General features: G+C 43.2%; 1 protein-coding gene across 5 annotated transcripts in view; it reads right to left on the reverse strand.

Annotated features, from left to right (window-relative positions):
- Positions 1–6600, reverse strand: part of FBXO4 (F-box protein 4) — a 93624-nt gene extending 87024 nt beyond the window's left edge. For 2 of the 5 annotated variants that reach the window (XM_033932186.1, XM_033932162.1), the window contains exons 1-2: positions 6312–6600; positions 4813–4879 (exon numbers count right to left, since the gene is read on the reverse strand). The gene's annotated coding sequence lies outside the window, so the exon portion shown is untranslated. The remainder of the gene's footprint in view (positions 1–4812; positions 4880–6311) is intronic. The other 3 variants (XM_033932173.1, XM_033932182.1, XM_033932215.1) reach the window with 3 other exon arrangements.
- Positions 6601–17294: the final 10694 nt, after the last annotated feature.

Here is a 17294-nt window from a genome sequence, read left to right on the forward strand (position 1 = left end):
TAGCTATCTGAACTGAGATACCTCAGAGGAGACTCACGACCTACGTTTGGTGGGAAGGCACTTGCGCATGTGCGGTGCAGCACTCACGAACTTTTTGAAAGTTCTTCAGCAAGTCTGCTTGCGAGGCTGTCTGCTACGAGGCTCCATGGATGATGTCATCCACATGTTGAGAATATCTGCCTGCTGTCCATGGATAACAACTGTTAAGGTAAGTAACTGTGCCTTCCTGCCTCAGTCATCTTCATCTTCAAAATGGTAGTGCCCTTCCCTTCATGTTAAACATACTGAGATGCACTGAGCAGAACCAGCTTACCATATAAAGAAGAAATTCCCTTAATTCTAAACTGACCCCACCCAGTGTATCTACAGCAAAGCTTTCTGCCTGGGCCCAGCAACAGGCATCACATTGTCCCTTTCCACTGCATGCCAAGGCCTCCCACCCCAAATTTAAATTAGCCTTGAAGTCTTTTCTGTTCCAGCAAGCATTTGAGGAGCATCTGGGTGAGAGTGGACTTCCATCAATTCAGTAACCATAACCCTTTATAGTTCTACTCTGTCAGTCTTCTACTTTTCTCTTTCCATTTATTCAATGAAGTTCTTTCCTTTTTAATTTTGGTTAATTGTAAACCACTTTGTAAAAGGTGGTGCGGTACATCAAGCCTAATAAACAAACTTGATAAGAAGAGGGTGGCACTGAACCAGGTTTTTGGATTAGAGTTGCAGGTCATTGAGTTATGTCAAGTTTTCAGGACTGAACCAGCCAAGAATACAGGGAAGGGATGAACTACTCCACTTTGCTTGTTTCAGGCCTCTCACTGGGCTAATCAGGAGCAAGACACATTGCAGAGCACAGACAAAGATATCTAAAGCACATCTCAAGCTCATCAACAAGCATAAGTAATAATGCATACAAATAAACAGAAACCTAAGAGAATGTAAATTATCTGGGAGGCTTTTTTTTTTTAACTCAGATGTATGAAGTTCTAGAAACAAGGATGAATACCCTTTTTCAAAATAAACCCCAAGGAATTAAGGCCCCCTTTTATCAAGCCGCAGTAGAGCATTTTAGCGCAGGCCAGTGAGGTAAATGCTCCAATGCTCATAGGAATTGAATGAGCGCCGGAGCATTTTCCTCACCAGATCACACTAAAATGCTCTACCGCAGCTTTATAAAAGGGGGCTAAAATGCCAAAGTACTGTTTAAAAAATTATGTATAATTTACTGGGGTATACCTACCTTTCCTTTTCCTCCCAGTATACTCTCTCTCCTTTTTCCTTCTGTTCCTTCTTCTCCTCCTCTTGGCACAGTTTACCTAAACCCCCAGGTCCAGCATGTCTCACTTTCCTCACCCTCACTAAGACAAGCATCTACCTCTTCCCCTTCCACTCTCTAACAGGTCCAGCATCTCCCACTTCCTCTCTCCTTTTTTTTCCTCAGAATTTAGTCCAACATCTCTTCATTCCTTTCTCTTCTCCCTCTCCCTACCAGGTCAATACCTCCCCTTCCCTCTCCTTAGGTATAATATTTCTTTATCCCTTAACCCCCCACCAAGCTGAGCATCTCTTCCCCTGCCACCCCTTCAAGGTCTATCTCCCTCAATTCTTTCCATTCCATTAAATTCATCCTCTGCCTCCCCTTCCCCCCAGTTCCTGCATGTCCCCCTCCCTTTCCCCTTCACCCTCCATGAGATAGAATCTCTCTCTATTCCTTAACCCTTACCAAGCTCAGCATTTCTCCCATCCTTCCCCTTTCACCCCCAACAGGTCTACCATCTCCCCCTCCCCTCCCTCTTGCCTCTCCTATAACCAGATCCAGTATCTCTCCTTCCCTTCTCCCTCTCTCCACCAGGTCAGCACCTCTTCCTCCCCTCTCTCTCCCCTTCTTCCCCAACAGGTCTACTATCTCTTCCTCTTTCCCCTATTTCCATCAGGTCCAGTATCTACCCCTCTCTTTCCCATTCCTCTTCCTATTTCATGTCTAGCACGTCCCCTCCCTTTCCCCTTCTTCCTCACCAGGTCCATTATCTCCTCCTCTCTCCCCTATCCCCATCAGGTCCAGCATCTCTCCTCCCTTCATTTCCCCCTCTCAACAGGTCCAGCATTTCTCCTCCTGCACCCCCACCTCCCCACCAACAGAGAAAAGTAGCAGCAGATTACTTATACCCTGCCCTGTGTAATCAAACTATAACAAAAGCCGGTGTCAGGTCAAAAGCGCCGCGCTGCGCTCAATTGTCTGGGCGCGCCTTTGTCCCGGCGCGCTTTTGACCTGAAACCTGTGATACCACATCTGAGATAAGTACAGTTCTACACATTGGAAGAACAGTTTTAACTAGTTAACTTGTTTGGATCTATACTTAGTTTATTTTACAGTAGTTTAGTTTATTTGAGGGCCCTTTTACAAAGCTGTGGAAAAATCTGGCCTTAGCATGTTCTTATGCGTGTCTTTCCTGTGCACTAAGGCCACTTTTTGCTGTGCAATTTTCCATTTTCTGATTTAATGGCAATGCATTACTGTTACCATTAGGGTGCAGCCATTACCAAAAGTAAGTATGTGAGTCCTTAATGCCACCTATTATTCAGGCAGTAAGGGCTCATTTGCTAATCCTGTGCTAATCAGCGTGCAACAATGCAGACATGCTGATTAATGCAGAAACACCCACTTTCTGCCCTCCTCCAACATTCTATCTCAGCTTAAAAAATAAAAAAATAGTTCATTGGTAGCATGTGCACATTTACAGCTTACCATGGGGTGTACCCCTTGGTACATTATTTTAAGCTGCAGTAAGCATACATTAGTACTTACTGCAGCTTAGTAAAAGGGCCCCTTGGATAGAAAAACAAAGCTGTTTAAAATCATGAATTCAATAAAAAAAATTAAAAAAGAGAGAAATTCAAGTTGCAATATATCCAAGGATAATGGGAACAGGAGCAGAGAGAGGAGACCCCCCCCCTCTCTCAGTTGGCTGTTAGAATATCTTATATTTCTCCAAAAGCTCAAGAAAATAACTTGGTTTTCAATGCAGCTTTAAAGCATAAATGATTACTTTCAGTTACTGTAGTAGCATATAGGGAAGTGAATTCCATTCCATAGAGCTAAGACAAAAATAGCTAAGCTTCTTCTGGTTGTGTTGAGATGATACATGGAGGGAGGTGGAAGGGACAGTTGACTCACATATTCAATACAAGTAGGAAAATTTGAGTGATATGGAAAGAAAAGATCTACCCAAGTAGGAGAGAACACCTGAGAAAAAAAATCCTTATAAATCATGAATAAGGTTTTAAATTCTCAGATAATAGCAGCAACTCCCTCTCTAGCCCCTCCTCTCTGTCAGCTTACAGAGGGAAGGGCAGTCACTTAGACTGGAGGCTGATAGCCTAAGGCTCCCTCCTTGCTTTCCACCTATATTGGGAATATTCACAACAGACACGTATTCAGATGACATTAATAACTGACTGATATACTGGTTTGACAAGTTCCTGTATACCCCTTTCTCCTCATATTGCCAACTTTACAGGAGAATTCATTTATACACAGAAAGGAGGGTGAATTTGTAACATGATGACTAGGCTGGGAAGACATACAAGTGTACGTGACTTACATTTGGTTCCCACCTTTTCAGTTCTAGCTCAAGGTAAGTTATATTCAGGTACAGTACGCATTTCCCTATCCCTGGAGGGCTCACAATATAACCACTCCTCCTTTTTATCAAGTTGCACTGCTAAGTAGTGCAAGCTAAATGCTAAGCCACCCATTCTATTCCTATGGACAGCTTGGCATTTAGCTCGGCAGTGCAGCTTCATATAGGGGGGCTAAATTTTGTACCTGAAGCAACAGAGGGTCAAGTGACTTGCATTATATCTAATTTACAAAGGAATATATAAATAAAGGGAGAAATCCCATCACAATAAATAAAGAACATGATCTAAACCTCAGACAGTGGTGGAAATGTACACATTAAATATCAGCTGCTTAAGGAGGAAAAAGCCTCAGAAACCCCAATGCTTAAAGTCTTAATGACTAAATTTCACACTGCTTTTATAAAATAGCCCTTCCATAAGTTCCTGCACAAAAGTTACAACTGTTTCCAAGCACGCAGAACTTTTTCACATAAATTCAGGCGAGGTACTTATACGTATATATTATAATACGTCAAATACTTTGTGGCTACTAGTTAAAGATTGTCACAAGTACTTCAACACTTTGCAGAACGCTGAGATGAAGAGACTAAAGCTTTACGATTTAAAGCAGTGTTCAACCTTTTTACACCTATGGACCTGCAGAAATAAAATAATTATTTTGTGGACTGGCAAACTACTAAGCCTGAAATTAAAACCCCCCATTTCCGCTCCGTTCCCCCGAACTCGGTCCCCGCCCCATCCCCGCAAACCATCTGATCCCATCCGCACAAGCCTCAAATAGTTATGCTTTTATATTGAACATATTTTATTAAAGTATAAAAAGAAACAATATTCTGTATAATTGTCATTTTATAAATACAAATAATACAGAGCAAGGATCAACAAAATCCCTGTCTCCCCTCCCCCTACTATCAAGAAAGCATAATATTTCTGTGTAGCATTCAGTTAACAGAATATCGCAGTCACATATAACAGGAATAGTGTTAGGGGAGTGCACTGCAACTAGGGCAACTATCCCCCGGTCAGAGAGAGCCCTAAGCCAGCTGGAAGCGAAAGTAGCACAGCCTGGGCTTTGCAGTCCCCAGTTATGTCCAACACCAGCTCTAGCAGGATACATATTTCAAATCTGATATATTCTAATCACAAAATAGAAATAAAATTATTTTTTTCTACCTTTTGTCATCATCTCTGGTTTCTGCTTTCATCATCTTTTGTCATCTCTGGTTTCTGCTTTCATCATCTTTTTCATCATCGCAAGATTGTGGCGGTATAGAAGAATAAAGTTATTATTATTATCTTTTTACTCTTCCATCTAGCATCTGCTCTCTCTCTGTTTCTTCAATCCTGTATCTGCCCCTTCCATCCACTGTCTGTTTGCCCTCCCTCCCTTCCATATGGTATCTGCCCCTCCTCTTTCCATCCAGCCTGCGCCCCCTCTCTCCTTTTCACATGATTCATTCCAGATTCACTGTTCTCTTAATTTTTATCTCTCCTACATCAGATCTAGCATCTCTTTGTCCCTCTCTCCTTATTTCTCTGCTGATCCCCTTCCCAGCATCAATCTCTCTCTACTTTCTCATTTCTCTGTCCCTCCGCTTTCCCTCATCTGATCTCTCCATTCCACCCTGACCCCTTCCCCTCTTCTAATCTTCCTGCCAGCTGTTTTCTTCCTTTTTCCTCCTCCCCACCAGTCCAGCAGTACCCATTCTCCCTTCCTTTCTCCCCCCTATCCAACAGTAACTCTTTTCCCTTTCCATCCTCCCCTGTCCAGGAGTACCCCTTCTCCCTTCCCAGCAAATCTTTCCTTTCTGTAGCCTAGTGGCAGCTCACTGTGTGCTTTTAACTTAGCCATACAGCTGCTGCTAGCATTAGTTTAGCCGCGGTTTCATGAGGCAGCCTCTAGGCCTTTGCTAGGCCAGTCCACCTCACATCATCGAAGCGGGCCAGCCTAGCAAAGACCCCAAGCCTGCCTCATGAAACCATGTCTAAACTACTGCTAGTGGCAGCTGTGTGGCTAAGTTAAAAGTACACAGAGCTGCCGCTGCTAGTCCAGGGGTGCGGAGACAAGACGATGGCATGGACCGGTGGTTGAAGAACACTGATTTAAAGCATATCATCTGGGAGTTATAAAATCTCACTTTCTTCAAACCTCAGAATGCTGTGCAGTAGCTTAACAAGCTTTACAAAATAGAAATACCAAAAGAAAATGTTCAGGAAACCTTCAGCTCCTGTCCTGAGCTGAGGCAGGAGAACCGATAAGTTTGTCTTCACAGCTTATAAAGCATTCATACTATCCTGCCCAAGATCTTGACAAACTTCTCCCCATACATTTCTCAGTTCCTTCTGATTTCCTTAATTCAAAATATAATTCCACAAAGCAAAACATTTTCAGCATACTGTAGTGCACCAGCATCTGCCCTTATGTAGCACAAGAAGGTGCCCTGCCCCCACCTTGCATGAGGCTAAAGCAGTGCTATGAGTTCATATAGCCAAGAGAAAAAAAAACTTTATATCTCAGTCACTGACTATCACAATAGTCCTGGCAATTCAACACATTGTTCATTCCAGACCTCAAAACAGCAATAAAAAAAACCTGTTTATCACAGTGGTTTGCTTTGGAAACTTCCAACAAAAAAACAAACAAACACAGTTTTAAACTCAGTAGGCCTTACATGCTACACCAACTTCCATTGCTTCTGCTTTAAGAAATTCTTCCTCCAAAAATTCCATTTGTTCCTCCTGAGGTAGGGCTTCACCTTCCAGGCTTGGATCTATTTAATCTACCTCCATGAGTTCCAGATTAGGTTGCTCTGGTCTGGCTGGCTGAGCAGTAGAGAGAGAACCTGCTCTTCTCCTTGTCCTCTCTAACTCTGGAACAAACGCTGCTGGCTTTTCAGTATGTGAGCCATGCCTTGCTCTCTCTGTGCCTGCACTGTTCTGAGGCTCTCTTGGGCTCCCCTGGTGGATGTCCAGGAAAGTGCAAGGCTTTCTCACAGAGGTATTTTGCATGTACTTTATATTAATAGGTTTGAAGACAAACCTTCCAGAGCTAGGCTGAGTCTCCATTTCCTCTACTTCTGAGCTGTCAGAGAAGAACTCATTTTCTGTAAGGTTCTCCTTAGAGTACTTGGGGAACCTAGGCTGCTGAACTTTTCTGGGCTTGGGAATAATATTTCTGGCCTTAGTTCTGACTTTCCTGGGACTTTTACATGGGAACATGTCAGACACAGAGTCTGACTGGTCACAACACGCACAAGCAGACATCTTCACCGGTTCTTTTAATTATTTTGATTTTTATCGTTTGTGTTTTTATCCTTAGATATCAATAGCATGTTGAATTTCTAGGACTACCACAGTCCTCAGGAGATCACCAACGATCTCTCACAGTCTGAATATGAGCCAGATAGGGTCTTAATCTGTTAGCAGCAATATTCAGATGGAATACCAGGAGACTGACGTTAGGGGTCATGGCAGCCATTATAAGGCTGGACCAGCAATGGGTGGGAACAGATGGGCATTGCTCCTGCTCCTTCAACCCTCAATAGCATGTTGAATTGATGTGTAGTTATCAATAGAATGTTGTTGTTTAAAACACCATCTTATTGTATTTATAAGGTACAATTTACTTATCTTTTCTGTTGCAATTGCTGATTATTACAACCATCTTTCCATCCCTTCCGACGTATTTCAAAAGCTTTCTTCAGGGACAGGGGTATATTTCAACATAATGCAACAATCCCTCCAGTGGTCATCTGGTCAATTTGGGCAACTTTAGGGCACTTAGACACAACTAAAACAGGTATAACTGATGGTGTCTAAGTTCCGTCTAGGATGACCTGGGAAAGCTTTATCACTGCAGGACATCCAGGTCTAAGCCCGCCCAATGTCCACCCTTAATACACCTCCCAACAAGCCCCTTTGAGCTCTGGACACCCAGCAGGCTAGAAGTGTTGCTGAACATCTAGAAAATCAGTTTCAATTATCAGCACTTGAACATCATGGCTATTAGGACGTCCAAGTGCCAACTTGGGCTGGTTTTTGGACGTTTCAAAGTTTTGATAATGAGCCTCTTAGCCTTTTCCTGTTTAAATTATACCAAAACACAATATAGCCGCAGTAATTAAATTATTACATTTTCTGTTTCTTTATAAATGTAACCCTCTTGGCAGCCCAGACAGGTACTTCCTAGCCTCTAGCACCATTTTTTTCTATGAATCCAGAAAGTCTTTTTTTGTATCTTTGGACTAGCAAAACAATTATTTTCTTTCAACATGTAGGACTGAGTCAGGAACACATGTGGATGATGTTATCCTACGTGAAGGGACACGTCTTGTAGTTTTCCATAGAATGTGTTTTGGAGCAGTAAGAAACCCAGGCCCTGTTTGTTTTTCCTTCTCTGTAATAATGCAAGGACATCTATATTTGAAAAGATGTGTGTCCTTATGCTATGTTTAATCCAGATATTGTTTGCCTTCTCTTGCCAAATATTATAAGGCTATTCTATTATGTAGTTTTCCTTAAGTTGTGTTTGAAGTTGTAAATCCAGATTGTTTGCCTTCTCCTGCTGATATACTACAAGGCCATTGTATATTTGAGAGATGTGTTTTCTTCTGTAGTAAAGTGAATCTAATTGTTTTCTTAGCTGTATTTGTATGAAAATTTAGATAAGGCTTTGTTAGCCAAAGCACCTTTAGACTTTGGCTTTAGATAAGTAAAGGATTTTGTTATTTCTTTTAAAGTTGCATGTGATCTGATATGGTTTGCATTTACGTCATATGCTGACGACCCTTACCCATGTAAGATGATATAAATTGAGGTATAGAACATTCAATAAAGTGGACATGTTTGAGAGACAATAGGTGTCTGTTTTCTCTTAGATATTGTCCCCGGATGCATCTGCTTGTCAAATGACAGAGTGTGTACAGCCATAATCGGGCCTTAACAGTGGGGGCTCCTCCGGGAGGGACGTTGATATCACCGGTATTTTGTGAGTATTTCTGAATTTTGAATTCTGTTCTTTAATACTCACGGGTATTAGGTGCCCTGTTCCCACCCTTTATTTGTTAAATATAGATTTTTGGGAAGTCTATAGCGGAGTTTATAACAATAAAGAAACTCCTATTGTTCTTTTGGGAAGAACTATATTACTTATAGAGCTGCCTGCGCACTCTGTCGTTTGTGGGGTTAACACTTTTTGTATGTGCTTTCTCTCTTCTATTGCTATTCTTTTCTATTGCTTAGAGATAAGATTTTATAGAGTATAAGACTATATTGTATATTACTGTTCTGTATCTCGCTTATAAGGTAAGATAAGCGGGATTCCTGCATTGCTATATTGTTTTTGTAATGGGTCAGAACGGTAGTAAGGTTCCCCCCCCCCCTAAGAAAGCTGAGACCTGTAAGGCTTACGTTGCCCGTGTATGTGACACGGGATATTATCTTATTGATCCTTGGATAGATAATATGGCTGGCTGGACTGAAGGACTTCATAGTTCGAGTCCGTTTCCCCGAGATGGGGCAAATGATACGTTTCATATGGATATGATAAAGGGATTGTGTTTGGGGGATCATGAGGCATGGCCATATTATTTAGGGGATCCGCACTGGGACAAAGAATATATGAGAAAGGGAGGCATTAATTGGCTTACATATGCTCCTTATTGGTCAGCTACTGATAAAGATAAAACATCCAAGCTGTCCATTCTTTCCCCTGCTCAATTACATGCTGCAGAACAATCTATCTGTGCTGCTAGCCCTCCTCCTTATCATTTACAAATTCCTTCACCCGGTGCTCCTCTTAAACTTTATCCTTCTTTATCTAAGGATGATATTGACCTCCTTATCGGTAGTACTCTTATTCCTCCTCCTCCTCCACCTCCCGTCCTGTCCGGTGCAGTTGCATCAGGACAGGTTGCTGACACTTTGTCCCAAGACATTACATTTCCCACTGTATCCACGACCAGCCCCACTGTTCGGGGGCCGATAATCTCTTTTTCACCCCTCCACACTCGTAGCGGTACTCAAAGGGTTGCGGAAGTACAGGAGCTGATGCAAGAACAGATGCCCTTTCTCACAGTGGGGGATACTCTTTTGAAGAAACCCATTGAGTTAGAAGACATTAACAAGATCATTAAACACTGCCCCAAGCCTCTTGTCTCTGCTAGTGCGACTTTTCACTATTTAAAACGAGCATGCAAGGGTCGAAATTATACGCAGGAAGATATGCGCCTTATTATAGATGGCATTGTTGGACACAGTTCCCCTTGGGACTGGTCTAACGTCCCTAGTATTAGTGTTTTAGAGCCTGCTACTGTCACAGCTACTGCTTATAGACTGAATACTGAAGCAGGAAATGCTGTTATGTGGAATGAATTACAGGCAGAGCTTGATCGGTGTTTTAAGTCTCGATCTTCCCTTCCTATTGCAGTAGCCTGCAAACAGAAATCAGGTGAAACTGTTGTGGATTTCTGGAAGAGGTTTAATGAAACCTGGACCCAAGAGGCGGGTCTCAGTTCTCATGCTAATATGGATTCCCTACTTATTCAGACTTTCCTTTCTAACCTCCGTTCTCCCTTGCAAATTCTGGTCAAACAAATGATTTCAGAATGGCCCACTAGTTCTCGTGCTGAATTTCAAAATAAATTAATGGAAAAAGAGGCAGCAGGTTGTTTTGAGATCTCTAAACCTCGGGAAATCCTGCATCAGGGCCAGCTACCCACCTGGGGACCGCGCCTGACTACTACTCGTGGAAGAAGGGGTCGCGGGTTTCGCAGGGGGAGGGCTCCAGTCTCCGGTCGAGGTGGTAATAATCCATCCAGAAGTACTGGATGTTTTAATTGTGGGGACCTTAGTCACTGGCTTAATCAATGCCCTCATCCCAGACCCCCCGCATTACCAGTTCAGCCCGCCCCACCGGTGGTGCCTACCCCTCCCTCTACTGTGAGACCATCTGCCACTTCTCCTCGTTTTCCTATCTCCTGGCACAGCCCCCCTACTCCCCAATGAAGGGGCCCGGAGGTTTACACCCCAGCATTCACTTTGGTCTCTGCCTTTGCTAAGGATTCTCCTATGATATCTCTTATTGTACAAGGGAGTCCAGTGCCTTTTCTTGTAGATTCGGGTGCCACTTGTAGCACCATCAGTGAGGATTACTATCGGGGCCCACGCATGAATGCTGAACCTTCTATGGGAATTAATGGGGTTTTGACTAAATCCTATCGTACCACACCCCTGTCTGTAGCTCATCCTGATACAGGCTTTACTCTTTTTCAGCACTCCTTTCTTATTATTCCCCATTGCCCTGTCAGCCTTCTTGGTCGAGATCTTTTTTTTCCTCTTCTCATTCAGCTCACTACAGATGATACAGGAGGTTTGCATGTCTTTTCCTCCGTTATTCCCATTCGCCCTCCGTCCACCCTTTACCTTTCTACTTGCCCTGACACACTTTTGCCCCTTCCCCCAGACTCTCCGGTCTGGGCTTCTACTGACACTGATGTAGGCTTTATTTCATGTACCCCCTATCGTGCTTCTCTGAAATCACTCATTCCTGTTTTCATTAAGCAGTACCCAATCTCCCAAGAAAAGGAGAAAGTCATGATTTCACTAATTGCTTCATTTCTTTCCTCTGGTATTATTAAAACCACCATCTCTTCCTACAATACGCCCATCAATCCTGTTGTCAAAGCTGATGGCACCCCCCGTTTTGTTCAAGACCTTAGGGCTGTTAATGCTCTGGTGATTCCCATTGCACCCATTGTCCCGGATGTCCCTTCTCTACTCTCCTCCATTCCACCTGCAGCTCATGTTTTTTCAGTCATTGATTTGAAGAATGCTTTTTTTTCTGTCCCTGTTGATGAGGACACTCAGCCCCTTTTTGCATTCACTTTTAAGCAACAGCAGTATACCTGGTGTAGAATGCCTCAAGGATATGTTGATTCCCCTGTGGTTTTCTCCATTGTCCTGCGGGCTACTTTACAGTCATGGACTGCCCCCCATGGTTCTATTCTCATTCAATATGTGGATGACCTTCTTTTGTGTTCCATAACTCAGGAGACCTGTCAAGCTGATAGTCTGCACCTTTTACAATGGTTGTCTCTGTGTGGTCACAAGGTGTCACGAAAGAAACTACAATGGTGTAAAACTGAAGTGGAATACCTGGGTTTTGTCCTGACTCATGGTCAGAGGAAAATTAGCACTTCTCGCATTGCTGCTGTTCTGAGTTTGCCTCGCCCAGCTACTCAAAAAGACATGCTTACTTTTCTTGGTATGATTGGTTACTGCCGCCAATGGATCCCTGATTGTTCCTTCTATGACCAGATTTTGAGACAGACCCTAGGTACTGAAATGACTGATCTTATCAGATGGACTAAAGAAATGTTGGACGCTTTTGGACATTTGAAATGTGCTTTGGTTTCTAGCCCCGGCTTGGGTCTTCCTGATTATGAACAAATGTTTCATCTCTTTGCTCGTGACAATTGTAAAACTATGGCGGGCGTCCTGGCTCAGGATCATGGCGGTAAGTTACGCCCTGTTGCTTTTTTTTCTAAAGTTACCCCTGTTCAAGTTCAAGGCATGCCTGCCTGTTTAAGGGCCCTAGCTGCATGTGCTATGGTGGTAGAGATGGCTACTCCTCTAACCCTTGGTCACCCCACTACCCTTCATACTTCTCACGATGTCCAAGCCCTCCTTCGCAATATTCATACCCAGCATATGTCAGCTCAGCGCCTTAGTGGTTATGAGGTCATCCTCCTTTCTAATCCCAATCTCACCATCAGATATTCTGCCCCGACATATGGCCCTGCTCTACTTTTAAATGGTCTTTTGGGTCTTAAGGGTGAACAGGATGCGCTTCCTCCTGATCATTCCTGTGTCTCCTTGATATATCAAGACACTTCCCCTCGCCCTGATTTGTCTTCTACTCCTCTCCCTGATGCTTCCTCCATTTTTGTTGATGGTTCTTGCTCACGTCCTAGTGACAACACCTTCCACACAGGATATGCTGTGGTTGAACTCCCTGATATCATCCATGAGGCCTTTTCCCTCCCCTATCCATCGGCACAGGCTGCTGAACTCATTGCTCTTACTCGCGCCTGTCACCTTTTTTCTGGTAAACGCGTTAATATTTATACTGACTCTAAATATGCCTTTGGTGTTGTACACGACCATGGTGTTATCTGGCAGCGTCGCGGCTTTGTGGCCGCTGATGGTAAGCCTATTTCTCATTCTTCCCTTGTTTCGGATCTTCTCTCTGCTTTACTCCTGCCTGCTGCAGTTGCTATTCTTCATTGTCGTGCACACACTGGCCTTCAGACTGAAGTTGCCAGAGGTAATGCTCTGGCTGACCGCATTGCTAAACAAGCTGCTTTGGACCCCCCTCCTTCCTCTGTTCTCTTTCCTCTTCTTTCTCCTCCTGCTTTTCCCCCTTCTTCTCTTTTTTCCCAGCTTCAATCCTTTGTTACCCCCTCTGAACTTGATGCCTGGCAAATTGCTGGTGCCCAAAGCCGCCCTTCGGACGGACTTTGGTGCAAAGAGGGGAAACCCTGTATACCAGCCGCTAGTTCTCCCTTATTCATTGCTCAATATCATGGCATTGGTCATCGTAGTGCTCGCTCGACACTCCAGCTCCTTGCCAGTGATTTTTTCATTCTTGATCTTCGCTCCCTGATACAGACATATATAGCTCGATGTCTAACTTGTCTCCGTGCTAACCCCAACATACCCCATAAAGCACCACACCAGCATCTTACTTACCCCACTTCTCCTTTTTCACACTTACAGATTGATTTTACTCATATACCTCATGCCACTGGGACCCGCCAGGATTATGCTCTTGTTATTGTTGACATGTTTTCCCGATGGCCTGAAGTCTTTCCCACTACAAATGAAACTGCTCAGACTGTAGTGAACATTTTACTTCGTGAAATCATCCCTAGGTGGGGATGTCCCATACACATCAATTCAGATAATGGTCCTGCTTTCACTGCCAGAGTATGCAAAGCTTTAGCTACCGCACTCCGTATTGAGTGGAAATTTCATCTTCCATATCACCCACAGAGTTCTGGTATTGTCGAACGCATGAATAGGACTATTAAAGACAAAATCAGGAAAGCCACAGCTGGCACGTTTGTGAATTGGAAAAAATTCCTCCCTATTGTTTTAGCTGAAATCAGGATGCAGCCTCACTGCACCACTGGCTACTCTCCCTTTGAGATTCTCATGGGACGACCTTTCCCCGCCCCATGGGTAGACAGACCCTCCATAGTTGAGAGTAGTGATCTTCCTTTGATACAAGAAGAATATGTTCGGAAGCTCATTGAAACATTAGGGCATGTTGAAAGAACTGTGTCTTGCACTTCTCCTTTCTCTCCACAGACTCCTACCCATTCCTTCCAGCCTGGTGATGAAGTCATCATCCAGAAGCTTTTCAAGGATCGGAAGCAGACGGATTTCCCCTTTGGCCCTCCCACTACTGTGATCGCTGTGACCAGGACCGCTGTACTCACTGAGGAGTCTCCTGTTTGGATCCACGCAAGTCGCTTGAAGAGGGTTAACCTAAAACCCCAGAAGCAAGCCGTCTCTGCGCAGATTTCACCCCCTTCAGAGGAACAACATGATGATCTCATCACAGCATTCCACCAACTTTATTTTTCTCCTCCTGGCAGCGCTGCTGCTAGTTTTCTTTCCTGTATGGATCATTTCTAACTGTGTCTACAGGGATGATGTGTCCTGGGTTCACGACACTTTCTGCCCATACCCATCTGTAAATGACACTCCAACAATGTACTCATCTGCAAACAGCACCCCCGGCGCCTCTTTGCGACTGAGACGTCAAGCTGGACTACTCCCTCGCAAAGGCTGTCCTTCAATTGGAATTCAGAAAGATAGACAGTATACTACCTTTTGGTATAATTCCAGTAGTGTGCAAGTTGCCACCTTCTCCTTTGAGTATTGTGACATTATGGTCTGCTCATCAATTGATATCCCAAGGCTATGCCATTGGTCCTCAGAGATTCCTAAAACTAAAGATATATATATATGTGTTACTGACTTACGTTGGGGGGATAAGTGTGCATCCTGGGGAGCAGTAGGGTGGAATACTGGCACTGACTGGGCTTATAGACCAGAAAGTGCTCTAAAAAAAGTGGATCAAAATGGTAAATCTCTGCTTACTCGTATGACCCTTCGTAAGACTGGAAACTGTTATAGGAGAAGGGCTCCTGAACAAATTATTAAGCTTTCTCTTACTATTGACAACCCTAGACCTACTGATGAAGGTATGTACGTTATGGGCATATGGTTTAAGGGTGGGTCTAGCTATCCGACCCATCAGTTTTTCTTACGGGATCTATCTACCTCCACTCATCCTCTCCCGCCATTTTGTGGGGGCCCCAAAAATACTAACCCACTGGCCCCTACATTCAATAAACTTACTGACATGATGGCTATTGCCAATCCCACTTTTGAAGATACTATGGCTGTTGAGGTAGGGTTTTCAGAACGTAACCTTTGGTTAGAATGGATGAAATTCACTGCTGATCAACATAATAAGAGTAATTGTTACATATGTGCTCAAGCTAGACCCCATCTAGGAACCGTACCTCTGGACCTCCCTCCTGGTATCCAACCATGCTTTTTTGGGTTATTTACCAATATCTCCTCTAATTTTACTGATCCCCTTTGTGCGCTGTGGCGTTCTAAATACCCTTTGCTGCCAGGACAGAAAACACTTGACATAGCCGTTACTATCTATAAGGGTAATTACACATGTCATGTTTCTAATTTGACACAGGGAAGTTTTGTGGGCAACTTTCCCCCAGGTTATTGTTCTGTCTTGGATTATAGGTATGCCCCATTGTTACAGCATCAGATTTTCACTCTAGGTGATATTTACTGGCTCTGTGGAGACTTTAGGCTCCGTGTTAAGCTACCCAGCCAGTGGATAGGCCAGTGTGCTTTAGCTAAGGTTATTATGCCTCTGCATATCCTTTCTGAAGGGCACTCTTCCTCTTATTCACTTTCTTCCTCTCCTCTGTCTCGACATAGACGTGATCTCCTTGGTAGTTTTGATCCGCATGTATATATAGATGCTATAGGGGTCCCAAGAGGGGTCCCAGATGAATTCAAGGCCCGAGACCAGGTTAAGGCTGGGTTTGAATCCCTTATTCCCCTTATTACTATCAATAAGAATGTTGATTGGATTAATTACATTTATTATAATCAGCAACGCTTTGTGAATTACTCTAGAGATGCCTTGCAAGGTATTGCTGATCAGTTAGGCCCCACTTCTCAGATGGCTTTTCAAAATCGTATGGCCCTAGATATGATTTTAGCTGAGAAGGGGGGTGTTTGTAAAATTCTTCCCAGTACTTTATCGTGTTGTACATTTATTCCTGATAATACAGGTCCTACAGGAAAAGTTACTATGGCCATTCAGAAATTAGCAGACCTCTCTGCTGAGCTCAAACATAACTCTGGTTTATCTCATCCTTGGGACCAGTATTTCAGTTGGATGCAGGGCTGGGTAAAAGACCTTCTTATTGTCTTAATCACTATTATTATCTGCATTCTTGTCTCTTATGTAAGTTTTCGACTGCTCATGCGCTGTGTTATTCGTATTACAGCTCCTAAAACTCCTCCTCGAGAGACATATTTGGAATATCTCTCCCTCCAAGCTCATGCTGTACATTCATGACGTCATTTACATGACGTAAGAGGGGATTTGAAGGGACACGTCTTGTAGTTTTCCATAGAATGTGTTTTGGAGCAGTAAGAAACCCAGGCCCTGTTTGTTTTTCCTTCTCTGTAATAATGCAAGGACATCTATATTTGAAAAGATGTGTGTCCTTATGCTATGTTTAATCCAGATATTGTTTGCCTTCTCTTGCCAAATATTATAAGGCTATTCTATTATGTAGTTTTCCTTAAGTTGTGTTTGAAGTTGTAAATCCAGATTGTTTGCCTTCTCCTGCTGATATACTACAAGGCCATTGTATATTTGAGAGATGTGTTTTCTTCTGTAGTAAAGTGAATCTAATTGTTTTCTTAGCTGTATTTGTATGAAAATTTAGATAAGGCTTTGTTAGCCAAAGCACCTTTAGACTTTGGCTTTAGATAAGTAAAGGATTTTGTTATTTCTTTTAAAGTTGCATGTGATCTGATATGGTTTGCATTTACGTCATATGCTGACGACCCTTACCCATGTAAGATGATATAAATTGAGGTATAGAACATTCAATAAAGTGGACATGTTTGAGAGACAATAGGTGTCTGTTTTCTCTTAGATATTGTCCCCGGATGCATCTGCTTGTCAAATGACAGAGTGTGTACAGCCATAATCGGGCCTTAACACTACGTTGCTGGGATGGAATTGTTCTCCCAGAGCTCAGAACTTCAGCACAAAGTTCCGAGTATACACAGCGGTCTTGTCAGCTTTGCTTGTTCCACTCAGTCAAATGGACACAAAACAAAGGTCTCTCATACAATTTCTTCTCTGGCATTGTTTTTCACTGAGTTTTATTTTATAATTTTCTTTTTGCAATATTGTTTAAATCATGCCTTTGTCCATGCCCAAAATGTGGTAGAAAAATTTGACATGCACACTAGATGCCTTGGTCCTGTTCACAACCAAAATGATTATAAACATTATGCTTGAATGC

The sequence above is a fragment of the Geotrypetes seraphini genome, chromosome 1 (genome assembly GCF_902459505.1).
Source record: "Geotrypetes seraphini chromosome 1, aGeoSer1.1, whole genome shotgun sequence".
Lineage (NCBI taxonomy): Eukaryota > Metazoa > Chordata > Amphibia > Gymnophiona > Dermophiidae > Geotrypetes > Geotrypetes seraphini.